The 26,816-nt window shown below is 38.3% G+C and overlaps 1 long non-coding RNA gene and 1 pseudogene across 2 annotated transcripts in view; one reads left to right on the top strand and one right to left on the bottom strand.

Moving 5' to 3' along the window:
* LOC308636207 overlaps positions 1-26,816 on the top strand; it is a 770,476-nt gene that overhangs the window by 31,980 nt on the left and 711,680 nt on the right. The window lies entirely within an intron of this gene.
* On the bottom strand, positions 792-15,892 carry LOC308636201 (meiosis-specific coiled-coil domain-containing protein MEIOC-like; annotated as a pseudogene). The gene is made up of 6 exons: positions 15,827-15,892; positions 15,109-15,243; positions 9,772-9,929; positions 6,654-6,758; positions 1,952-3,826; positions 792-914 (listed from the first exon to the last, which is right to left on the bottom strand). The product of its transcript is annotated as a meiosis-specific coiled-coil domain-containing protein MEIOC-like (transcript).

The following is a 26,816-nucleotide window of genomic DNA, read 5'->3' on the forward strand; positions in this document are numbered from 1 at the left end:
CCCCAGCCCTTTTTATTTTTCATTTTGAGATAGAGTCTTGCTAAGTTGCTTAGGGCCTCCATAAGTTGCTAATTAAGGCTATCCTACAAACCTTTAATCCTCCTGCCTCAGTTTTCCAAGATGCTGGGATTACAGGCATGTGCCACCATACCAAGCTGGATTTTACTTTTAAAAACATACTTTCTGCTAGATATGGGGGCACAAGCCTATAATCCCAGCATCTCTGGAAGCTGAGGCAGGATGATCATAAATTCAAGGCCAGCTTGGAAAATTTAGTGAGACCCTGCCTCAAAATGGAAAATAAGAAGGGCTGGGGATGTAGCTCAGTGGTCGAGTGTCTCTGAGTTCAGTCCCTGGTACCTTGGAAAAATAAAAAATAAAAATTCTGTGAGAGTTAGTTTCATTGCCAAAATAAGGAAAAAAGTGAGTTTGAAGAGGAACCAATTAAATTACACAAATTACTTTAAAATTTTCCTTTTCCTGAATATTAATCAGAGTTCTTTCTAGAACCAAACAGAAAAGAATATTTCAGAGTTAACATACTATTATTAATTTAAAATGCTTCCGGGGCTGGGGTTGTAGTTCAGTGGTAGAGTGCTTGCCTAGGATGGGTGAGGCCCTGGGTTTGATCCTCAGTACCACACTAAAATAAATAAATAAATAAACAACAAAAATTAAATTCTAAAAAAAAAAAATCCTTCAGAACTTTACGTGCTGAAAAGTTTTAAAATTTTAACAAGCAATTTAAAACTCCACTATTGTAAGTTTTTATAGCTTACTCTGGCTTGTTCTCAAAGTTCATCCACAATTAAGCGATCAACTCTAGATGGGTTGGAGGTCAGCCTTGGAATTGGAATATTGTTAGTACTGGATACTTTTTTCCCTGGATAATTCTTGGCAAGAGCTAATTCAGTCTGTAAAAAAATGTATATAATCATTAGATGCTGAATTTCCTAAATATAATTCAACTGTGAATAATATTTTTCATAGTCCTAAGAAATAAATGGAAAATTACTCCTTTAAATAAAAATCTGATTTGGTATTAAAAGGCAGTAAATATAAACCACAGTACCACAGTATCTTTCTGTTCCAATACATATAAAATAATTGAATACTCCAACAATTTAATATTGATAGAATTCATACAGGCGTGGTAGTACACGTCCATAATCCCAGCAATTTGGAAGGCTGAAGCACAAGGGTCACAAGTTCAAAACCAGCCTCAGCAACTTAGTGAGGCCCTAAATAAAAAAAACAAAAAGGGCTGGGGATATGGCTCAATAGTAAAGCACCCATGGATTCAACCCCGGTACAAAAAAAAAAAAAAAAAAAAGAAAAGAAATAGAATTCAAAGAAACTTAACCCAATAAGAGAAACAAATATACTTCAGAGACAATTTTTTTTACAAATGTACTTTTTAGTTTTCGATGGACACAATACCTTTATTTTATTTATTTTTATGTGGTGCTGAGGATGAACCCGTGCTTCACACATTCCAGGCAAGCACTCTACCACTGAGCCACAACCCCAGCCCCCAGAGACAAATTTTTAAAATTAGAATATGGATAACAGTTATTTTTAAAACTCAACCTTTAGTCTTTAAATAACCTAGATAATTCTTTATAGTTGTGAACCTAAATACTGTACATTATAGAAGAATTCAGCTTAAAAAAAAAAAGGTAAGTACTTTTTTCTTGTTACTGGAAAATGAACCCAGGTACTTTAACTACTGAGCCATATCCCCAGCCCTTTTTTATTTTGAAACTGGTTCTCACCAAGTTGCTGAGACTGGCCTCATTGAGATCCTCCTGTCTCAACCTTCAGAGTCACTGCGATTATAAACATGTGCCATCACACCTGGCAAGGCAAATATTTTTGAACTACACCAAGGTAAAGTAAAAATTGGCAGAGGAAATATACTAAATTACTCCTAAATGGATAACTCTGTTACCTTTTTTCTCTCCTTTTCTAATGCTCTCCATTGTTCATAGCACTCTTCTAGACGAATATGAAGTTCACTGGCTGGTCCACTTCGAGTTTTAATTGGTCTTTGAAATCCAAAAGTTGGCACGAAACCAGAAAAGGAATTATCACCATACATCATATCATTAAAATAAGGGTATAAATGGCTTAAGTCATCATAAGAAAACAAATCATAGGAATCCAACAGTGGAACAACTGAATGGCCAAATGGGTGGGTGGATCTTAGGGGAAACCCATTTGAACCAAGTTGTTGAAAACCCTGATTATGCCTTAAATCTCCCATCATATAATTATTAGAAAAGCATGATGCCTGTGTGCGATTCACACGGCTATTAATATTGCTGTCTCCACTTCCTTGTCGGTGGCTATTAAAATGACCCTGTGACTCCAATAGATCTTGATATGTGTTTTGAGATAAGCCATCTAAATGCTTTGGACCTTCCTCAGGATCATAATGTCCACTCTGGGGCTTGGCTTGAAAATTATGTTTACATTTTCAATGATCCCATACTGCTGAGCTGAATAATTATCACAAAATCCATTTGGCTGCTTTATTTTTTTATTGTAACCGATTCAAAGAGATTTTCTTCTCCAGTCTTTGTCAGTCCTTCCATGTGATTGACAGATTGAATTCTTTCTGCACCATTGTAACTGAAATCAAAACTAGAAAATGCTGAAGGGTTTTCTTGGCAATACTTCTGAAATAAATTGCTATTTGGGGTTAAATTTGTGGATGATAGCTGGGGGAAATCTGAAGAATGGTTAGAACCTTTTGAAGCTGCACTTAAATGACTATTTAATTTCATCAAGTTACCTTGATTTCTATAAGGAACAGGAGTGTTATTTTTTGTTTGAATATTCATCCAAGTTGGTCTGTTTAAATTGATACCTCCTGAAGATGTTGCTGAGTTTGATAATAAATTCACTGATTTAAAATACTCAGAATTTGGGGGATCAGGCTTAGCAAATTGTTGCTTTTCTGTGACATTAGCAAAATCATTATTAGCTGGACAAGCTGTGTGAGGTTTTAGTCCATACTCTGATTTTAAGCCAAAATCAGCTGTGAATGCTGCTGCTTCCTTTGCAAACTGTTTTTCAGTTAAATGTGGTGTGGTTTTTGGAAATGTGAAATTCTGCTGGTCAGGCATTGTCTCCTCCATTTTTTTCTGATTTGCTGGTTTAACCTGAAATAACTTTGTATAGGCATCTGCTTCTACAGTTGGTGTTTCCGGTGTGCCATTGGCTAATTTTTTACCATCCTGGACACTAAAATTTGAACATTTACTAAGCTTAGCCTTGTTAGGATGAGCATATTCTGGGTATCTACAATAATCTGCATTTTCATTGTATCTATTAAATTGGGAAAGAAATATCTCTGCTCTTTTTTGTTGTAATGGTGCTTCAAGACCTTTAGCACATATTTTCTCTCTTCCATAAGGGTAAGTACCAATTCCTGATTCTTTCATGATATCAGACAGACCAGTTTGTGGTGTAAAACAGTTTTTGATAAATGGATATTCTTGGAATGTTGCCTTAGCTGTATCATTTGTCTGAATATTGTAACAGTTAGAATGATCACTTCTTGAGGGGTATATCCATTGTTCTTCAAGGTCTAATCCAGTAAATCCATGATAAAGTTCATCTATTTTTTGTTGTGGTGTGAGATTACTATTATGCAAGTTTCTATTGCTTTTCCACTGCTGACACAGATTCACCACTATAAAAGGCTTGCTGAGAGATAGCTGTATCTATTGGCCTTTTGGTTTCTGTCAAGAGATCATGGTGATCTACAAATCTGCTTGTGTTCATTGGCCAAACTGACTTTAAGTTGGTCGAGCAGGTCCTAGAACAAGTAAATATATTTAATTACAACTTAAGTTTTAAAGACTATTTTCTCAGGGAAAAAGGCAGGAAAAACTCTCATAAACATTTATCTTCCCCCTACCCTCACCATTTTCAAATATTTTCCAACCCTGCCTTAAAAGCTGCCATTAACTCCAAATAATTAACATGTGAAATACGCTATATGCTCTATAAATATTCATGCTCCAAATAAAGTTATATCTATCAACGACAGACCACATATGTCAGAGATTAAGATTATAATAGAGCTAAAAAGTTCCTACTGCTTAGTGACATGTCAGAACCATTATAACATCCCCATAGCACAAGACATTACTCACATATTTGTGGCATTGCTATAAACAAACCAACTGTACCACCACCAGTCACATAAAAGCACAGTGCATTTATCATGCACATTATAAAACTAGACAGTGATGGTGTCTTTGACTGGTTTGTGTGTTCATTCTTCTATGCCTTTTATTGTCTTTTATTGTTATTTAGAGTGTTATACCACAAGCAGCCTCTATATTTTGTGGTTACAATGTCTATTGATTGCATAGGCCATGTTGAGTGAGTAACCTATACCATCTAGAGGGTGTGTAGGCACACTCTATGATTATTTACACGAAGGTGATATAGCAACATATTTCTCAGAACCTGTCCTCATCCTTAAGCAACACGTGACTGTATGCATTTTAATCTTTTGTTGTTGTTGTTGTTGTTTTGGTACTGAGGATTGAACCCAGGGATACTCAACCACTGAGCCACATCCCCAGCCCTTTTTTTATATTTTATTTAGAGACAGGGTTTTGCTGAGTTACTAAATGCTTCACTAAGTTGCTGAGGCAGGCTTCAAACTTGCAATCCTCCTGCTTCAGCCTCCTGAGCTGCTCGGATGCATTTTAATCTTTTTTTTTTTTTTTTGGTACCAGGGATTGAACTCAGGGGGGCACTCAACTCCTAAGCCACTGCTCCACCCCTATTTTGTATTTTATTTAGAGATAGGGTCTCACTGAGTTGCATAGCACCTCACTTTTCCTGAGGTTGGCTTTGAACTCTCGATTCTCCTATCTCAGCCTCCCAAGTCACTGGGATTACAGATGTGCGCCACCATGCTCAGCACATTTTAACCTTTTTTTTTTTTTTTTTTTTTTTTTGGTGCTGGGGATTGAACCCAGGGCCTTGTGCATGCGAGGTAAGCACTCTACCAACTGAGCTATATCCCCAGCCCCTCATTTTAATCTTAGTATGTCTTCACTGTACTTTCCCAAGAGGCCTACTGCTGGCAACTTCAATGTCTTAGATGAACTATTTATCTATGGTAATCTAGTATTTTGTAATGAAAACAGATGTGTTTTGCTGTAATTATTTTTGAAATTAAAACAATTTAGTTGGGCTGGGATTGTAGCTCAGTGGTAAGAGTGCTTGCCTAGCACACATGATGCACTGGGTTCGACCCTCAGCACCACATAAAAATAAATAAAGATATTGTGTCCAACTAAAAAAAAATTTAGTTGACCTTGCATGCACAAGGTCCTGGGTTCAATCCCCAGCACCACAGAAAAAAAATTTAGTTGATTACATATGTGAAGGATATTTCCCTATTTATGAATAAATTGGACAATATGGCTTCCACACTCAAATAAAACAATTATAACATACTTAAAAGGCTTCTACCACATGAATAAAACTCATGTATTTCTTCAATGAGTAATGAGTTTTATTCTTTGTGATATATACATATATTATACACACACACACATAAGCAACATGTGACTGTATACATTTTAATCTTAGTATGTCTTTACAGTACACATACACACACACGTCTTTTTTTGGTACTAGGGTTGAGATTGAGGGGCACTTGTTTAACCACTGAGCCACATCCCTAGCCTTTTTGTTATTTTGTTTTTAAAATTTTTTTCTTTTAATATTTTTTTAATTGTTAATAGACCTTTATTTAATTTATTTATATGTGGTGCTGAGAATCGAACCCAGGGCCTCGCAAGCACTCTACGTCCTAGCTACAACTCCAGCCCTTAATTTGTTATTTTGAGACAAGGTCTCACTAAGTTGCTTAGGGCCTTGCTAAATTGCTGAGACTGGACTTGAACTTGTGATTCTTCTGCCTCAGCCTCCCAAGCCCACTGGGATTACAGGTGTGTACCACTATACCCAGCTGGAATTTATATTCTTTTTTTTTGATAGATAGAGAGAGAGAGAGAGAGAGAGAGAGAGAGAGAGAGAGAGAATTTTAATTTTTATTTTTTAGTTCTCGGCGGACACAACATCTTTGTTTGTATGTGGTGCTGAGGATCGAACCCGGGCCCCACGCATGCCAGGCGAGCGCGCTACCGCTTGAGCCACATCCCCAGCCCCATGGAATTTATATTCTTTAAGCCAAACTTTTGCTCATGAATTCAAGGGAAATAGCTCTGAATTATATAAGAATAATTTTTTCAAGTGAAAGTTCTTAAGCAAATTGAACCTAAGACTGAATTTTCAATTGTATGGCAAGTATTTTAGCAAAATCAAGCCTTCTAGAAACAAATATTTGAATTAAGAAGTCTACAGTCAGGGGCTGGAGTTATAGCTCAGTGGTAGAGGGCTTGTCTAGCATGTGTGAGGCACTGGGTTCAATCTCAGCACCACATAAAAATGAATAAATAAAGGCACTGTGTCCATATACAAATTAAAAAATATTTTTAAAAAAGAAGTCTACAGTCAGAGGATTATTAAATAAATATTAAAGTTAATAATAGAGTAACCTAGTATATGTGAATTTAAAAATTATTGTACAATACAAAGGTATATAACATACTAACCCTTCAGCAAAATATGGCTGTGACTTATCTTGTTCTTCCAAAATGTTAGACACAAGTCCATATAAGTCTGTTTCACTGCCATAGTCATTTCTTTCAGTTTGAATCCTAAAAATAAATAATCATATGTAAACTATTTTATTCATGTTAAAATACAGCATGTTGATTTCTCCTTCCAGACATATTCTATCATAATTTTTATAAGATATTTGGTCTGACTCTATATCATTATTTCAAATAAGGGGGGAACAGAGCTCAAGAATATATTCTACTTTGGCATGGTGTCTATCCTACATAAATATTTCTCCTTCATTTCAAATTCTACATCTAGTTCACAATGTATGCTTACCTCTTATTTCTCCATAAACATACAATTCTCTGACTTATAGTATTGTAGACATAGTACCACAGCTGCTCCTGAAAGCATGTCTAGTCCTCTTATACATCATTCCGTCAACATTTGCTTAGTTTCTTAATTTGGATTTGAAAAATCATATTAACCTGCTGCTCTATTTTTGTGATTCTTTATATTGGACAAAAAAGTGAGATGTGATATGATCATCCTAGATTCCAGGGTGATTTTGCAGCTGACCCTTATGTATAACAGATTTTAGGATTATCCTTAAATCTTTGCCAAAGTAGTTGGAGTCCTATGTCCCTTGAAATCCCACCAGTAATCAATATTCTAATTCAAAATATAAAAACCATAAGGTCATAGAAAACTGGTATATTTAACTTCTTATGATTTTTGGATAATTCTTTCCTTGAAATAATACTTTGTTTTAAAATGTTACTTCTTGCTTTTTGTGATTTATTTCCAACATTTCAAAGTATTGGGATATTTTAGAAATAAAAACACCTTATTTTTGCCTAACACTCAAATATTTAATTGATCTTCATAACATCAGAAGGGTAGGTAATAGGGCTGGGGCTGTAGGTCAGTGGCAGAGTGCTTGTCTAACGTGTGAGGCACTGGGTTTGATCCTCAGCACCACATTTAAAAAAATAATAATAAAGGCATTCTGTCCATCTACAACTACAAAAAAAATTTTAAAAATAAAAAATGTAGGCATTAGTAATCATTCAATTATTACTGTTTGAATGGATGATCATTAGAAGATATTAAGAAACCTGATTTTTGCAAGGCTCTATTACTTGCCAAACTATACACTTGCTAAACAAACTGTCTGCCATCAAGTCTAATACTTTTTTTCCTAATAAATTGTTATTTCACAAAAATTCAACATAAAAGCTTTTTTGAATAATAATGTATTAGGACATATCTAGGAAAATATTCAATGCTATACGTATCAAACTGTTAAAAAAGTGTTATTGGGGTGAGGATAGGATTAAGGTGAACTTTCACTTTTCCTGATATATATTTCTGTAAAGTTTGAATTCCTCAATAGCATGTATCAACCTAAAAATATTTTTGGAGCTGGGTATTGTGATGCATACCTGTAATCCCAGCAACTTGGGAGATGAGGCAGAAGTATTACAAGTTCGAGGCCAGCCTCAGCAATTTAGCAAAGCCCTAAGCAAAAATATTTTTGGAGCTGGGCATTGTTGATGCACACTTGTAATCCCAGCAACTTGGGAGAATGAGGCAGAACGATTATAAGAGACCCTAAGCAATTTAGTGAGACCCTGTCTCAAAATAAAAAATAAAAAGGGGCACTGGGGTTGTGGCTCAATGGTAGAACTCTTGCCTGGCATGTGTGAGGCCCTGGGTTAGATCCTCAACACCACATAAAAATAAACAAAGTAAAAAATTCATTTTTTTTAAGAGAGAGAGAGAGAGAGAGAGAGAGAGAGAGAGAGAGGGAATTTTTAATATTTATTTTTTGTTCTCGGCAGACACAACATCTTTGTTGGTATGTGGTGCTGAGGATCCAACCCAGGCGGCACGCATGCCAGGCGAGCGCGCTACCGCTTGAGCCACATCCCCAGCCCCAAAGTAAAAAATTCATTGGCTGGGCTGGAGATGTGGCTCAAGCGGTAGCATGCTCGCCTGGCATGCATGCGGCCCGGGTTCTATCCTCAGCACCACATACAAACAAAGATGTTGTGTCTGCCAAAAACTAAAAAATAAATATTAAAATATTTAAAAAAATTCATTGGCAACAACAAAAAATTTAAATAGATAAAAATAAAAAGGACAGGGGATGTGGTTCAGCGGTAAAGTATCCCTGGGTTAAAGCCTCAGTACCAAAAAAAAAAAAAAAGTATATATTATATATCTGTATACATATGGAGAATTAATTATTATATATGCTTTCTAATAAAATCATCAGAGAATTTATCATAAATTTTAAATTTTAACATTTTTTAATTAATAAGATTCAAAAGTAACTCTTATTTGTTAAATTATAACAGCTTCCTTATAATTAAATAAAGTTGAATGTCATTCCCTTAAATTTCTCTTTTCAACAGGCTCCCATCCACCCTCTTTTTTTAACCCTCACTATACTAGCAGTGACTAGTATGTCACGTCATTATCATTATGATTGTAATATTATAAACTCAGGTAAAATACTTGCCATGTTAATTCTAGTATCCCCAGTAGAAGACTCTGTCACATAGAGTAGTTCCTTATTATTTATAGAATATAATCAAAAAACAATCTTAAAATTTTGTTTGGTAAAACCCTGTTTGTTATACATTAGTGAAGGAAAAAAATTACTGAAAATGTAGAAGTGAATAACAAAAATCTAAAACTTTTAACTCTTTATTTTTTTTTTGGTACTGGGGATTGAACTCAGGGGCACTCAACCACTGAGCCATATCCCCAGCCCTATTTTGTATTTTATTTAGAGTCAGGGTCTCACGAGTTGCTTAGCATCTTGCCATTGCTGAATTTGGCTTAACTCATCTTTAGAAAAAGGAGTTTAAAATTTATTTACTAAAGATTCTCTCTAATAAACTTTACAAGTGATAAACTAAAACATAAATAAATACAAGGCATTTTAGACTTTCCTAAAAGTTTGATAAACATAAAAGTATAATGTCTCAACATTAAAATGCTTATTATGTATGGAACAGAAAGCTAATTACACCTTTGTTCCTGTGTAATAAAAAGAAACAACACATTTAGCTTGAGAAATCTAACTTATTAATTTACCTGTTCTTTACATTGATCTGGGAATTAGAAGATTGTTTAATATCATCTCCATAAGTAGACCATGGTGCATAGAAAAGTGAAGAATCTATAGAACTTGCATATTCTGTGGATGAAGAAAGTGGAGTGTAGGTCTGCCTTAGGTCTATATTGTCTTCATTCTGAAATTTTAAAGAAAAGTTTGTATATTAGACACATCAAAACTTTGTTTATAGCCTTGTATGATGGTGCATTCTCAGCTACCTGGGATGAGGCAGGATGATTGCAAGTTGGAGATTGGCCTGGGCAATTTAGCAAGACCCCGTTTCAAAAAAAACAGTAAAAGGACTGGGAATGTGCTCAATAGTACAGCATTTGCCTAGCATATATGAGACTATGGGTTTAATCCCTAATCCCAAGTACTACAACAATAACCAAAAAAAAAAAAAAAAAGGAAAGAAAGAAAGAAAAAGCCCCAACATTGTTTATTATAGAAGAATTTAGAATAACACAGGTTAAGAGTCTGGAGAATTACTTTCAAATCTAGACCTAGCTACTTAACCTTACTTTAAAAGTATTTTTTAAAATATTTTTTAGGTGTAGATGGACACAATACAATGCCTTTATTTATTTATTTTTTTATGTGGTGCTGAGGATCGAACCTGGGTCCCACCTGCGCTGAGCCACAATCCCAGCCCTTAACCTTACTTTATACCAGACATTGGTGAACTTTTTCTGTAAAAGGCCAAAAGAGTAATAATTCTGGATTTGCTGGTAAGATTTCAGTTGAAATTCATTAACTTCGTTATTCTAGCACAGACTATATATTAGCAAATATATAGTTGCAATAAAACTTTATAGAAATGTGTACTGGTCAGATCTGTAGATGATACTATATTATTTTAAATAAACCATACAAATTTTATCTCAATGCTTCCAATCTGTGAAAGATGTACATTTATAGAGAATTTTTTGAGTTTCAAAGAAATTATACATACACTATTATATTTAGTTAACCTTGTGACATTAGTATTATTTTTATTTCAAAAACAAGGAAACTATGGCAACAAGTTATTCAACCAATATAGGATAAAAATAAACCAAAACTCTAATTCTTCTTACTTTCAGTCAAGGATCTTTTATATAGCTATCTTTACTTTTTGGCTTACTTTTTATATCCAAGAGATATTGTAAAAATGAAGTCGTAAATAAAATGTCATGATTTCTACAGAAATTTTAATGCTCAATTAGAAGAAAAATTCTCTACAAACTCATTTTTCTTTTTCCAGTCAACTGAGTAAGAAGATAAAAAGTTTGGATTTTAAAAGTTTAATAAATTATTTAAAATTCTGCCTCCTTCCAAAAGGTATTAAGTGCTGTGAAAATAATTTAAAATTCAATGAATTTAACAGGCAACAAGCAAAAAAAAACTGCTTCATTACAAAAGTTTGGCTGGGCAGGCACAGTGGCACATGCCTATAAACTCAATGATTTAAGAGGCTGAGGCGAAAGGATCTTAAGTTTGAGGCCAGCCTCAGCAACTTACTGAGGCCCTAAAACTTAGACCCTATCCCAAAAAGAAAAAATAAAAATAAAAAAATTAAAAAGGTCTGGGGATATGGCTCAGTGTTTCAATCCCTAGTACAGGGGAGGAAAAGTCTGAAAGTAGACTGGGGATGCAGCCCAGTGTACAGCACTTGCCTACCTACCTAGCATGGGCAAGGTATTGGGTTTAATCCCCAGTGCTGCAAAAAAGGAAAGGAGGAAAAAAAAAAAGTCTGAAAGAACAGATTCACAATTTTTTAAATATTTTTTTTTAGTTGTAGATTGACACAATACTTGTTTATTTTTATGTGGTGCCAGGGATCTAACCCAGTGCCTCACGCATTCTAGGCAAGTACTTTACTACTGAGCCACAACCTGGCCCCAGATTTATAATTTTTAACTCCTTAAACAAGGGAATAGTAAAACTTGAGATGTAATATCTACATCCTGACATAAACAAGATGGAAACAGTATTTTCTTATTCAGAAGTAATATAATTCTGGCTAGAAATGTGTTGATGTGATGCAGGGGTGTTTTGGGTACTAGGGACTGAAGGTGAGGCCTTTGTACACACTTTGCCACTGAGTTCCCAGCCACTATATGTTACTTTATTTTTTCTAAGAGGTGTTGTCCAGGTCGGCCTTGAACTCCAGGGCTCATGTGAGCCTCCTTCTCTACCTCTTGAATAGCTGGGATTACAAGAACATACCACTGCATGTGGTTAAAAATATTTTAAGTTGTTTTTAGTCTAAAATTTATACAAGGAGAAAAGACACATTTATTAATCAAGGTATTTTAAATTTTGCGGGGCTGGGGTTGTGGCACAGTAGTAGAGTGCTCACCTATAGCCTGTGCAAGGACCTGGGTTTGGTTGTCAGCACCACATAAAAAATAAATAAATAAAATACAAAAGGTATTGTCGGGGGCTGGGGATGTGGCACAAGCATAGCACGCTCGCCTGGCACGTGTGCAGCCCGGGTTTGATCCTCAGCACCACATACAAAGATGTTGTGTCTGCCGAAAACTAAAAAAAAAAAAAATATATATATATATTAAAATTCTCTCTCTTTAAAAAAAAAAAAAAGGTATTGTGGGGCTGGGGTTGTGGCTCAGTGGTAAAGCAATTGCCTTGCACATTCGAGACCCTGGGTTCGATCCTCAGCACCACATTAAAAATAAATAAGTGAAATAAAGGTATTGTGTCCAACTACAACTAAAAAATATTTTTTAAAAAAGGTACCATGTCCAACTACAACTAAGAAATAAATATTAAAAATAAATAAATAAATAAAACTAAAGATATTGTGTCCATCTACAACTAAACTCCTTTATCTCTTTATCATAGGCCTATTTGGAATCTTTTTTAGTGGGGCTGGGGATGTGGCTCAAGCGGTAGTGCGCTCGCCTGGCATGCGTGCGGCCCGGGTTCGAACCTCAGCACCACATACCAACAAAGATGTTGCGTCCGCCGAGAACTTAAAAAAAAAAATAAAATAAAAATATTAAAAATTCTCTCACTCTCTCTCCTCTCTCACTCTCTCTCTAAAAAAAAAAAAAGGAATCTTTTTTAGTGGTTATTTGTCAAAAGTGACATAAATACTTGCTTATCATTTTGAAACAGTTACTTAAGTGTTAGGGAAGTAGCTCCCTGGTAGAATGCTTGCTTAGCCTAGCATGAGCAAGGCCTTGGGTTCTTCTTACATACATCTTTTAAAAAAATGTTTTTTAACTTAAAAATGGGTCAGGTACAGGTGCACACTTGTAATCCCTAGTGATGCTGAGGCAGGAGTACCAAAAGTAAGAGGCGAGTCTCACCAAGTGAGCAAGAACCTGCATCAAAAAAAAGCGGGGAGGGCCAAGAAGTGGTAGAGTGCTCCCCTGAGTTCAATCTGCAGTTCTGCAAATGAATGAATGAATGAACAAAAAAAAGACAAACAAGTAAATATGAATAGTTGTTTAAACAAATGGAGCATCTTCAGTTTGTGTAATAGCAAATAAGATAAAAAGTGTTTGGAAATATATGTATTTCCAAAATATATATATATATATATATATATATATATATATATATATTTCCAAACACTCTTTATTATATATATATATATATATATATATATATATATATATATTAGCAGAAATGAAGTTTTGTTAAAGTGGGCTTATAAATATGGCAATGATAACAATAATAATGATAGCTACACTTATGTGTACTTATCTTGTGATTGGCCTTGAGTTAATTCTTTAACATATTTTAGCTGTATGGAATTAAATATATTTTGTAAGTATTCCTTCAAGTACATTTTATATTGTGAAACATTCTGGGGCTGGGGATTTGGTTCAGTGGTAAAGCGTGTGCTTAACACACACAAGGCTCTGGGTTCCAGCCCAACACCTCCAAAAAAGGGGGGAGGGGAGAGGAGTATATAAGTTCTGAAAGTTAGAAAAGTTAAATCCTTGGGGCTGGGGATGTGGCTCAAGCAGTAGAGTGCTCGCCTGGCATGCGTGCGGCCCGGGTTCAATCCTCAGCACCACATACAAAGATATTGTGTGTCCGCTGAAAACTAAAAAATATTTAAAAAAAAAAAAGAAAAGTTAAATCCTTTTAAAAGAATATTTAACTTTTGTATTCTTGGATAAAACAAGCAAATAAGATAATGTGGATTTAAACATAATTCTATTTGAAATATCTGAATCCTTTTCAGTTAAAATATTTACTGAAAATATGTAAATATTTGGGGTAGACATATTAGGATAACTGTAAAATGTATCACTTTATATCACTGATATACTTCAAATAGTTCATTGAAATTAAATCCTAGTAAAATTTAATAGAATTGTAAACTTTACAGAGAGCAGCAGAAGTCTGGAGCTAGGTTCCACTTGGGGTTTGTCATTTAGGACAAAAATCTCTGTGCCTCAGTTTCTCAATCTGTACAGTGGGCATAATACTATATAAAGTTGTAATGTGGGTTAAATAATTTTGATATATTGTTATAATTCAAAGTATAACAATACCAACATTGATGTCCCAGTTAAATAATTTCAAATGAACATGACTTATATTACCCTAAGCCTTATTTAATACATTAACAAAAATAAATGTCATAGCATTTAACTAAGGACACTGTCAAAACCAAAGAATAAAGAAAAATTCACCTTTAAATGATTAAAACTATGTTTGAAATGAGAAATATATTTGCAATACATTATTTTTATTGTTGGTGGACACACAATATCTTTATTTCATTTTTATATGGGGCTGAGGCTCGAACCCAATGCATGACGTGTGGTAGGCGAGCATTCTATCACTGAGCCACAACCCTAGCCCTGCAATAAATTCTTTGAAATTAAAAATGTATACTTTGGTCTTAGTAAGTATGAACTCATTTCTGATGTCATGTTATACTGAAGACAAGATGGAAACAAGAGTCAATAAAAAATCTTATTCCTGACCTTATTTTCAAAGTTAAGTAGGAACTGGGCACGGTGGTGCCTGCCTGAAACCCCAACAGCTTAGGAGGCTGAGGCAGGAGATCGCAAAATCAAAGCCAGCTCAGAGGCCCTAAGCAATTTAGCAAGAAAAAATAAAACTGGCTAGGATGTGTCTCTGTGGCAAAATGCCCTTGGGTTCAATCCCTGCTTAAAAAATAAAAATAAAAAATAGACACCTAAGTATGTATTCTTGCATATTTAAAATGTTGTAACCGGCTTTCTGGTCCTAACTGTGGAGCCATTTAAACACCCTTGAATCATCCTGGGTGCATGAATTTGATTTAGAATGAATTGTCTAACCAAGGGTTGGGGTTATTAATGGACCTGCGATTTGTAGCAATCATAGAAGGAAGTGGAGCCAGTCAACATCACGCTGTTGAATACATCAGATAATCTGCTGCTGGTGTCGACAGTGAGGTTCCAGCAGCGATTCGCACCTCCACGGAACGCTACTTTAGGCTGCAGAAAACAAGGACATGGGAGAAAGTCATCACGCAGCGCAAAGCCAGGCCTAAACGGCCAGATGACTGTTCCATCTGGATTCTTCAACTAACTCAATTCCAAACGCTCTCAAGGAACACGAATTCGGTGCCCCAGCTCTGTCCCCGGGATTCCCCCTCACCCTCCCGCCCCCCGTGTGCCAGTCCCGCTGCGCCGCACCGACAACCCTCACAGGCCCACGACGCCAGCCTGCCCCAGCGTCTGTGCCACCCGACGGGTTCAAGGCGTCAGCGCTAGGTCACCACCAGGGCCCCGCCAGGGCATCGTAGCGACCCCGGACCCAGTCTGCCAGTCCACTCAGCCCGCGCAGGGACTCCTCGCCGCGGCCAACCCTGTCGCCCGGAACCCCCCCCCCCGCCCGCTCGCCGGCACAGACCCGGCGCCCCGTAGGTGCTCCTCACAAGGACCCACCCTCTCCCGGTGGTCCCTGCCTCCTTAAAGAACCACACTTGGGGACGCGCCAGCCCGTCAGCTTCTCCTGCCGTCGCCATCCTCCAAGCCTGGCCGCCCCCACATCCCTGGGAGCCCGGCCCGTCACCACCTCAAATCCCTCCCTCAGGCCTTGGGGGTGAGGGGGAGGGCAGGTGTCTCCGTCTCTCACCTCCATGGGGACCCCCCAGCCCCTCCTGGACTAGGTACGGCTCCTGGGGTACGGGGTGAGGGAGGGCGTCGAGGCCCGGCTCCCTCAGCCTGCACCCCACCGCTGCCGCCCGGGGCGCTGCCTGGAGCCGGTCTGTGGGGGGGGCCGGAGCCGGGAGGGTGGGGCGGGGAAGAGGCCGTTACATTGCCTGCCCCGGCTCGCGACCCGGCACGCGACCCCGCACCGGCCGGCCGCGCCCCGCCCCCTCCTGTGAGGCTCACTTCTCGCCCTGCACCCCTCATTGGCCCGCTGCCCAGCCAATGGGCACCCGCCTCCAGGGGCTGTTACCCGCCGGAGACAGGGTTAAGAAGGGGCGGTTAGCCGACCTCGCTTTCCTGCAGCTTCTGAGCTTTTCCCGCTCAAAGTAAACGTGTTTAACATTCCTTTGAACTCACGTGAATACATTAGAAAAGGAAACATTTTGGTTATGTAGCAGAGCAAATATTTAATATGTAGTTTTTTCTTTCAGCTCTTATATTCTTTTTTTGGAAGGTCTCATTTTGAACATGTGTATTTAGGGGTGAGGTAGTATTGATTCCACAGTCAAACCCAGAGATATACACAAAGTTCAGGTTAAAATGAGAGAAATACTCAAAACACTTGTTTTGTATTTTTTTCTGCCTTCATCTGAATTTTAAGTTTTTTGGGCTTTTTTTGGGGGGTGGGGTGGGGGATGATGACCTTTCTCCATCTATTAAATGTATCTACAAAGGAGCAACAATGAAAGACATTTTATGTAATAAAATTAATTACATTTTAGTAACTTTGATCCACTTCAGAAAGATAGTGCCCCAAGTAACAAACTCATTGTTTACCACTTACTATTTGGGGATACTTAAGAGAATCAGAATTTACAACTGAAAAAAAATTTCAGGTACTGGGGATTGGTGCTCTACCAATGAGCTACATCCCCAGCCTTCTTTACTTTTTTCTGAGACAGGGACTGGCCAAGTTCCAAACCTGATCTCAAATTTGCAGTTCTACTGCCTCAGTCTCCCAAGTTGCAGGGATTACATTATGCCCTGGTACAATTGAAATTTTTAAAAAATTTTTAAATTTATGGACATTTATTTATTTATCCATTTATATGCTGTGCTGAGAATCAAACCAGTGCCTCATGCAAGCTACAAACTCGGCCCCCAATTGAATTTTTCAAAAGATATTTAAGAGCATTTTTTGATAGAACTGAGAACAACTTAAACCCATTCCATCTGAAAAAGTTAGTGTAGAATGTAGATTTCCCCCCTACCTCTGGAAGACAGTGTACAATGTGGTATTCTTTAGATACATTAATGAGACCCATTTAATATTTTTACTAATACTTAAACATTTCTTTTTGTAACAAAACAAATCTGGGGTTTCATTTTTTAAAGAAGTCATTCTACCTCCTAGTAATGTTTTAAATAACATTTCATTAATAAGGTTTTCATTAATAAGAAAACTTTGAGTTCACATATTTAGTTTTGAAAATTAAAGGTGTACAGGGGCTGGGGTTGTAGCTCAATGGTAGAGCACTTGCCTAGCATGTGTGAGGCCCTGGGTTCAATCCTCAATACCACATAAAAATTAATTAATTAAACCCACCCTAAAAGTTAACAGCACAGTCCAATAGATTGGAAGCCTGAATAGAACAAAAACTTGGAACAACAAGGAAGCGGGAGCAGACACAAGTTCAATTCTTTTTTTTTTTTAATATTTATTTTTCAGCGGACACAACATCTCCGTTTGTATGTGGTGCTGAGGATCGAACCTGGGCTGCACGTATGCCAGGTGAGCGCGCTACCACTTGAGCCACATCCCCAGCCTGACAAGTTCAGTTCTTGAACAGGTGCTTATGATTGCTGCTGCCATTGCCTGAGGACATAAGACTCCAGCCCCTTCACTCTTATGAATCAGACTGATCAGCTATTTTCAAGGGAGTTTCCTGGTCTTCTGTCCCAGATTGGAGCTACATCATTGATCCCTCTTGTTCTGCTACTAGTTCTTCCAACTCTCTAGCCTGAAGACCTCTGTGGGACTATCTAGTTTTTGGTATTGTAAATCAATCTAATAAACCCTCTTTTTATAATCATATCTGCATATATATCCTGTTGGATCTGTTCTTCTAGAGAACCCTAATAACCCCTGATCCTACACTTATACAGCTTCCCCAATATCAGCATCCTGTGCCAAAGTGGTACATTTGTTACAATTAGTGACGCTACATTGACATATCATCAAAGTCCACAGCTTACATTAGGGTTCACTCTTGGTGTTGTACATTCTACAGTTTTGGATAAATGTATAATGATAGGTGTTCTTCATTAAAGTGTACAAAATAGCTTTACCACCCTAAATGTTAGCTGGGGAGCAGACTGAACAAATGTTAGCTGCAGGGTAGGCTGAACACTTGACCCTCACCCTCACCCATCTGGTTCCTTATTGTTTGTTTGCCTCAAGGCTGAACACTCAACCCCACTCAAGACTGAACACTCAACCCCATTCAAGGCTGAACACTCAACCCCATTCAAGGCTGAACACTCAACCCCATTCAAGGCTGAACACTCAACCCCATTCAAGGCTGAACACTCAACCCCACTCAAGACTGAACACACAACCCCACTCAAGGATGAACACTCAACCCCTATCAGACTGGTGTGATGAAAACCCACATCTAGCCCCTACTGGGTCTGCCTGAAGGCAGAAAATGACACCTTTAGCAACTACTATATGATCCAATCACTGTATGCCAACAAGGCAGCTTGCAGACACAGAGACTCCATTAGATTTTGGCTATAAAAACTCTCTCCTGCATCCCAATTGTTTCACCTCTTACACTGTCTCTCACATGAGCTTTTGGGAGACACCACATCTAAACCACAACAGCCCCTCACTGGCACTCACCACACCTCCGGTGCTCCGAAGTCCCACGTGGCAGGAGGCCCCTGACAGCACAGCATCAGAATGATCTGTCACCTGAGGGGCTGCAGCCACCATGCTCAGGGGATGAAGATTCTTGGCTTACTGAGCTTATTTCTAATAGGACGTGACAGAAAACAACTTCAGAATGTTGGATGGGGAGGATGAAGTGGTTCTGCAGTGTACCGCAACCATCCACAAAGAACAACAGAAACTATGTTTGGCAGCAGAAGGATTTGGCAACAGACTTTGTTTCTTAGAGTCTACTTCCAATTCCAAGAATAGAATGTGCCCCCGGACCTGTCCATCAGCATCTTTGTGCTGGAGCAGTCCCTCTCAGTGCAGGCCCTGCAGGAGATGCTGGCTAACACAGTGGAGAAGTCGGAAGGGAAATTCATGATGAAGAACGTCATTTAGGAAAGATATAAGCTTGGAGAAACTCTGGACATGTGCTGGAAAGGTGGCTTTGAAGAAAGAGAAGCAGAGCCCTCCTGTTGGCTGTGGAGTTTCATAGAAGTCTGTCATTCAGGTTTCTCAGATCTCTGGACCTGGTGCATCCTGGGCTACCCCAAGTGGACCGCTCATCAACAGGGAATTTGAGGGTTGGGGTGAAATGACAGAAGCCTCCTATAGACAAAGACATGGACCATCTTCTAGGATTTCCAATAATCTCGGCTCTTATTTTTCAGTGGAAAATATTATCATTACATTATAAGGAGGGGGTGTTACCTGCTAAACTAGGTGCATCAAGACCAAGGAATTTGAATGGAAAAAGTATTATAAGCAGCAAATGTGGATAGATCCTCTCCTTGTAAATATTAATCATGAAATCGCGTCTGAATAAAAAAAGGCGGGGGGGGGGGGGGGGGCTGGGGATGTGGCTCAAGCGGTCGCCTGGCCTGGCATGCGTGGGGCCCGGGTTGGATCCTCAGCACCACATACCAACAAATGTTGTGTTCGCCAAAAAACTAAAAAATAAATATTGAAATTCTCTCTCTCTTAAAACACACACACACACACACACACACACACAAAAAAAAAACCAACCTGTTTTGCTTGCTAAATCTGTATCTACTGTGTTCATCTTATTATCTCACCCCTGCCCCAGACTCGCTCCTGTGCCCTCTCAGCCTCCCGTTGGCCATAGGTAAAGGAAGGTTTGTCTTGGAATAGTTATCTTTGACAAAACCAGAAAGATGAGGTAGACTCCACTGAAAACAGGCATCATTCCTAAAGTAATTTATTGAGGCTTTGGCGGCTGTTAACTCTGGGCCCAGGAGTGAATGGCTTGTTTTCATACCTGACTAATTGACCAGGAGAGGCATCTGCATGCAACTAGAGTGATTGGAGCCACTTGGCAAGAGAGGGCGCCAAGTGCTTGCGCAGCACCGTGCACGCTTTGAGACCTACACCTGGAAGGCGTGGTTGAGCTGCTCAGAACAAGCTGGATGCTTTTTTTTTTTTTTTTTTTTTTTTTGAGAATTTTAATATTTCTTTATTTTTTCTTAGTTCTCGGCGACACAACATCTTCGTTTGTATGTGGTGCTGAGGATCGAACCCGGGCCGCACGCATGCCAGGCGAGCGCGCTACCGCTTGAGCCACATCCCCAGCCCCTGGATGCTTTCTTGTCAAAGCCCCTTCCTGATTGTTGGTGCTGAGCAGGGAGATGTTGGTCCTGCGCTAAGCCTGATCTCCTCCCTTGGAAACCCAAGTGAAAGACACCAGCGCAAGACAATCTCTTGAGTGCCACGTGGCCGTCCTGCTTGTGGTCACTTGGCCTCAGTGGCAGATCGGTTTTGTCGTGAAGCCCCATTTCTCATTGTTATAATTGATTGACTGCTTAAGGGCGGCAGGATTGTTTGAGAGTCTCCTGCAGCTGGGGAACCCACCCTCCTCTGAGATATATTTTTCTAATACTCTCCCTAGAACCACTAACTTTTCTATTTTCCAAGCATTACTATTTGTATTTAAAGGTACACTTAAAAGCACCTCCACTTGAGATCTAAGCACACTGAAAGGGCTCCTAATACTATACATTTCTTTTATTGTTGTCTATAATTTCTAATATTGAGGGTATGTCTCCTTGTTGCTTGAAGTAAATAAACTCCTTTTTAGATTCCAGTGTTGAACTTCTAAAATGGCATGTGATGTCATAGATGTAAAGGCCATGGGAAAGTTCTCCTGCAGACTCTGACTTATTTTCTAAAAATTCATATAGTAATGACCTGGAATTTTGACAAATGTCCTTCATTGATTAGCATAGCATTTTTTTTTTTTTAAAGAGAGAGTGAGAGAGGGGAGAGAGAGAGAGAGAGAGAGAGAGAGAGAGAGAGAGAGAGAGAGAGAGAATTTTTAATATTCATTTTTTTTTTTTTTAGTTCTCGGCGGACACAACATCTTTGTTGGTATGTGGTGCTGAGGATCGAACCTGGGCCGCACGCATGCGAGGCGAGCGCGCTACCGCTTGAGCCACATCCCCAGCCCGCATTTTTTTTTTTTTTTAGAGAGAGAGAGAGAGAAAGAGAGAGAATTTTTAAATATTTTTTATTTTTCGGTGGACACAACATCTTTATTTTATTTTATTTTTTTTATGTGGTGCTGAGGATCCAACCCAGTGCCCCACGCATGCCAGGCAAGCGCGCTATGGCTTGAGCCACATCCCCAGCACCAAGCATAGCATTTTTGTACAAGCAAGATGGTCCAAAAACAGAACACCTTAAAATGCTGACATGTTGTATTGTTAATGAATACACTCCCCCACTTTCTCTCTCTCTCTCTCTCTCTCTCTTTTCTTTTCCTTCCCTGTCAATCAGACACCACTGTAATAAAGATCTCTTGGTCGCTCGAGTGTCATGGTCACTTTCCTTTCATTAAAAGTCCTTTGTGCTCCACCTACTCATCCCTTCCCTCTCCCAGCCCTGGTAATCACTGATCTTTTCACTATATCCATATCCATAGTTCTGCTTTTTCTAGAATGTCATATAGTTGGAATCATACAGTATATACCTTTTCATACTGGCTTCTTTCCCTAAGTAATATGCATTTAAATATGTTCCATGGCTTTTCATGGCTTTATAGCTCATTTCTTCATTTTTTTAAAATTATTTTTTAGTTGTGGATGGACACAATACTTTTATTTTTATGTGGTGCTGAGGATTGAACCCAGTGCTAGGCAAGCGCTCTATCTCTGAGCCACAATCCCAGCTCATTTCTTTTAGCACTGAATAATAATTCTAGATGTACCACTACTTATTTACCAATTCATCTATTAAAGGACATGTTGATTGCTTCTAAGTTTTGTAACTATGAATAAAGCTACCATAAACATCTGTGTGCATGTTTTTGTGTGAACTTAAGTATTCAACTCATTTGGGTAAATACAAGAAACTCAACTGCTGGATTAAGATGAGAAACTTATGGGTTTTTTAAAAATATTTTTTTAGTTGTATTTAGACTCAATATCTTTATTTATTTTTATGTGGTGCTGAGGATCGAACTCAGGGCCTTGCATGTGCTAGGAGAGTGCTTTACCACTGAGCCACAACCTCAGCCCAACTTATGGGTTTTTTGGTAAGAAATTATTAAACTGTCTTCCAAAGTGGCTGTACTGTTTTGCATTCTCTCCAGCAATGAATGAGAATTCATGTTCTATATCCTCACCAGCATTTGACACTGGATTTTGTGTTTTAGCTATTCCATTAGATGTGTAGTCATATCTTGTTGCTTAGTGTTCATTTTGGGTTTTTTTTTTTCACCTTTTGCTTTGACATACTGCTGACTCCCTAATTGCTGCTCTTGTTTTTCCTACTGCTCCAATTTCTCCACAAGTGGTTCTCAAAGTGTGATGCTTAGATCAACAGCATTGACAGCATTTGGGAACTTGGTAGAACTACAGGGACTTTAATCTCCACTAACAGCTAATGAATGAGAAACTCTGAGGATGGGGCCCAGCAATGTGCCGCAGTCTTGGCTGGGCACAGAATCACGAGCCACCACACAGCTTTGTAGATTCAAACAGCAAATCTTTATTCCCGAACTCACACCGGCCTCCACACACGTTCTGGGGCAATCCCAGTTCTGCTGCCACCCAAATCACCTACTCCACGAGGCTCTCTTTCCCAAAATGCCCTCTGAATCTCACGAGAACTCAATGAGAGCTCAGGCAGCAGGAACGCCCTAATTCCAGCAGCAATAATCCTCAACATCGAACTTCCCTAAAATCCAAGGTCTTAAACTGGGAACGCCCTTAATCCAAGGACCAGGATACTTCCTCAAACCTGATCAGCTCTAAACCCGGATCCGCCTTGGTCTTTGAGCAAGGTCACCTTACATGCAATGTCAACAGCGAAATCATTAACATGGGGTACGCTAGCAAGGAAATTTTGATGCATCATTTCTACTTGGTAATGGCCCTCAGCAGCAATGTGTACTTTAAACAGTTTTCTGGGTATTCTGATGTATGCTAAAGTTTGATAACACTATTCTAGATCTGCAGTGTCTAGCATGATAACCTCTAGCCATGCATGGCTATTGAGTTCATATATATATATATATATATATATATATATATATATATATATATATGAATTGACATGTGCTATAAGTGTGAAATATACCCCAGATACCAAAGAATTAGTGTGAAAGAAAACCACCTCATTAATAACTTTGATATTGGTAACATACTGAAATGATAATATTTTTGATATATTGAGTTAAATAAAATAAATTGTTAAAATTAATTTTACCTATATGGGTGTGGTTGCACACAAGCCTGAAATCCCAGCTACTCAGGAGATTGAGATAAGAGGATTGCAAAGTTGAGAGCAGCCTGAGCAACTTAGAAAGACCCTGTCTCAAAAAAATTTAAAAAGGGCCAAGGGGTCGAGCACAATTCAGGAGCCACTTGTCAAAAGAAACTTACTTTATTTTTAGAACTACAAATGCCAAACAAAACAGCTCCTCAGGAAAAAACCCTCAGAGCCCAACTGCCACCACTGGCTTCCCACAAGCCTCTCCCCCCACACAAGCCTCACCACCTCCCACAATCCTCCTGCTCTTGAGGCTGATTGGCTGGGTTGTGTGGGCGGAGCCAAAGAAGTTCCCCAATGAGCAGCTCCGCAGAGGAGCCAATCAGCTAGATGTTGCTGGGGCTGCTGTGAGCCAATCATCAGCCGGCAGCTGGAAGTTTGCTGGCAGCTGGAAGTTTGCTGGGGCCCCTTTGGCTGTGGCTCTCAACATCTCCCCCTCTCTGTTTAAACAACAAGCATGTGGCTTGGGGACCGTGCCTGCCTTAGGTTGTCCAATACTACATATGGTCCTTACCCGTCTTCGGATGAGCTGACCTCAGGGCGTCAGCCTCCTGTCTTAGGTTGGTACCATTGTAATTGGATCTTACCCGTCATTGACTACCAGTCCAGTATACAGCCACACCTGTGGAGAGGTCTTTGTCATGACAAGCAGAAGGGAGGAAGATACACCAAGCCAATTGATGGCTCTTGTTGGAAAAATTGTACCACCGATGACATAATCAATAAAAATACTCCAACACTACCACAAGTCGCTGCACCAACAGATAGTTCACAATGCATACAAGTGAGTTCACAATGCATACAAGTGACACATAGTTTAGGCAAGTTCTGCAAGCAGTTCAGTGATGGCTATTGCAGAAACTGTAGATTAGTTTTATCTTTGTCTTCACCGGCACTGGGATGAAGATAGGAATTCTAGCAATAATGGCTAAAGAAAAAATTGTGTAACATTCCAGAAGGCACTAAAAGAAAACAATTTTCTTAACAATTTACATTATCTTGAAGAGAAAAGAAAACAATTTTCTTAACAATTTATATTATCTTGAAGAGAATTATTAAATATAATGAAAAGGAAAGGTGAAAGTAAACAAACAGATCTGTTAACCTTCTTTTTTGTTTACATATTAAAACAATTCTTAACAGTTATTTACCCAATTTAAATTAAACCATTTAAATCACGTGAATAAAAAAAAAAATTTGGATCCATTTTTTCATGAGTGCTCATCATATATGATATATGGACATACATACATTCAAACATATAACACAAAACACAAGTGTGCACACATAATATAATACATATAACACATAACATAATAGTAAAGGCCTTATAACTTTTTACAGGTGAAATCTCCATTGCAATGTTTAAAAACTCTATAGTCAAAAAAAAAAAAATAGAACTGATCAGCAAAACATTAACCTAGGTCTGTATGAGCTCAAAAAACAAAATAGAACTTCATGATATGGGAAAGGGCAATAATAAAATAGATATTGAAAAAAGAATCCTGGTTCTGTCGAAGATGTAAGGATAGCCAAATTGGAGTTTTGGATATCAGCTGTTATGGATTTGAGCCAAATCATCTTCTTTTTGGTCTGTAGAAATCGCTTTAGTTAATCTCTCTGGAATCCAAATCGGCTGCTGTTCTCCCTGTGGAAATACACAAACAGGCCCCCGACTCCAGACAATCACTGGGTCAGGATTTTAGTTAATCTTTCCGGAATCCAAATCGGCTGCTGTTCTTCCTGTGGAAACACACAAACAGGTCCCCGACTCCAGACAATCACTGGGTCAGGACCTTGGTTAATCTCTCTGGAATCCAAATCGGCTGCTGTTCTTCCTGTGGAAACACACAAACAGACCCCCGACTCCAGACAATTACTGGGTCAGGACCTTTCCATTGTCCTGTTAGAATATCTTTCCAAAGTACCTTGGGCTTATGTACATTTTTTGGACACATATGCCTTTCTGCAGCACTAAGTCCTGATGAATCCAAATTTAAAAAGTTTAGAGTAAAAAGGGTTATTTTAAGTTTATCTTTGGGGAATATATACCCCTTCCCAATTCCGCCTTTTTGTTTTAATAAGTACATTTTAATAGTTTGATGAGCTCTTTCAACTATGCCTTGTCCCTGTGGATTGTATGGGATTCCTGTTAAATGAGTAATGCCAAATGATGAGCAAAATTGTTTAAAAGAGGTAGAAGTATAACCAGGGGCATTATCTGTTTTTAACTGTTTTGGAATGCCCACAGTGGCAAAATTTTGTAAGCAATGAGCTATAACATCTTTAGTTTTTTCTCCGGCATGAAGGGAGCCCATCAAAAATCCGGAAGAAGTATCAACTGTAACATGCAAATATTTTAATTTTCCAAATTCTGGCAAGTGTGTGACGTCCATCTGCCAAATATGGTTAGGTATCAATCCTCTAGGATTGACTCCAAGATTAACTTGTGGTAAAAAGGTCACACAATTTTGACATTGTTTTATTATTTGTCTAGCTTGTTCCTTAGTTATTTTAAAATGCTTTTGTAAAGTATTAGCATTGACATGGAACCTTTTATGAAAATTTATAGCTTCTTCTAGTGTAGAGAAAATACGTATGTCATGTGTAGTTTTATCTGCTAAATCATTGCCCAAACTAAGGGCTCCAGGCAATCCTGTATGTGCCCTGATATGTCCTATAAAGAATGGATCTTTTCTGTCCCAGATTAAACTTTGTATAGTGGAAAACAAAGAGAAAACATTAGAAGAAGGGGAAATCCTACCAGCATCTTCAAGGGATATTATAGCGTTAACTATATACTGACTATCAGAAAATAAATTAAATACAGAATCTTTAAACATCACAAAAGCTTGTGATACTGCATTAAGCCCTACCTTTTGAGCTGATTGTTTGGGTACTAAAAATGTAAAAGTTTGATCAGGTGTAACTATTGCTGCTGTACCATTATTTGACCCATCAGTGAATATATTTGGAGCATTCATGATAGGTGTTTTTCTTGTCATTTTTGGAAAAATTACAGGATGCAATGACCAAAAAGACAATAAAGGATTAGATGGTAAGTGGTTATCAAATGAAACATTAGATTTGCACATGATTATTGCCCAAGTATTTAACTCATTAGCTAACTCATCAATTTGATTCATAGTATATGGAGTAATAATTTTATTGGGAGAAATTCCAA

The sequence above is a fragment of the Spermophilus citellus genome (assembly GCF_964194105.1).
Source record: "Spermophilus citellus genome assembly, chromosome: 17".
NCBI lineage: Eukaryota > Metazoa > Chordata > Mammalia > Rodentia > Sciuridae > Spermophilus > Spermophilus citellus.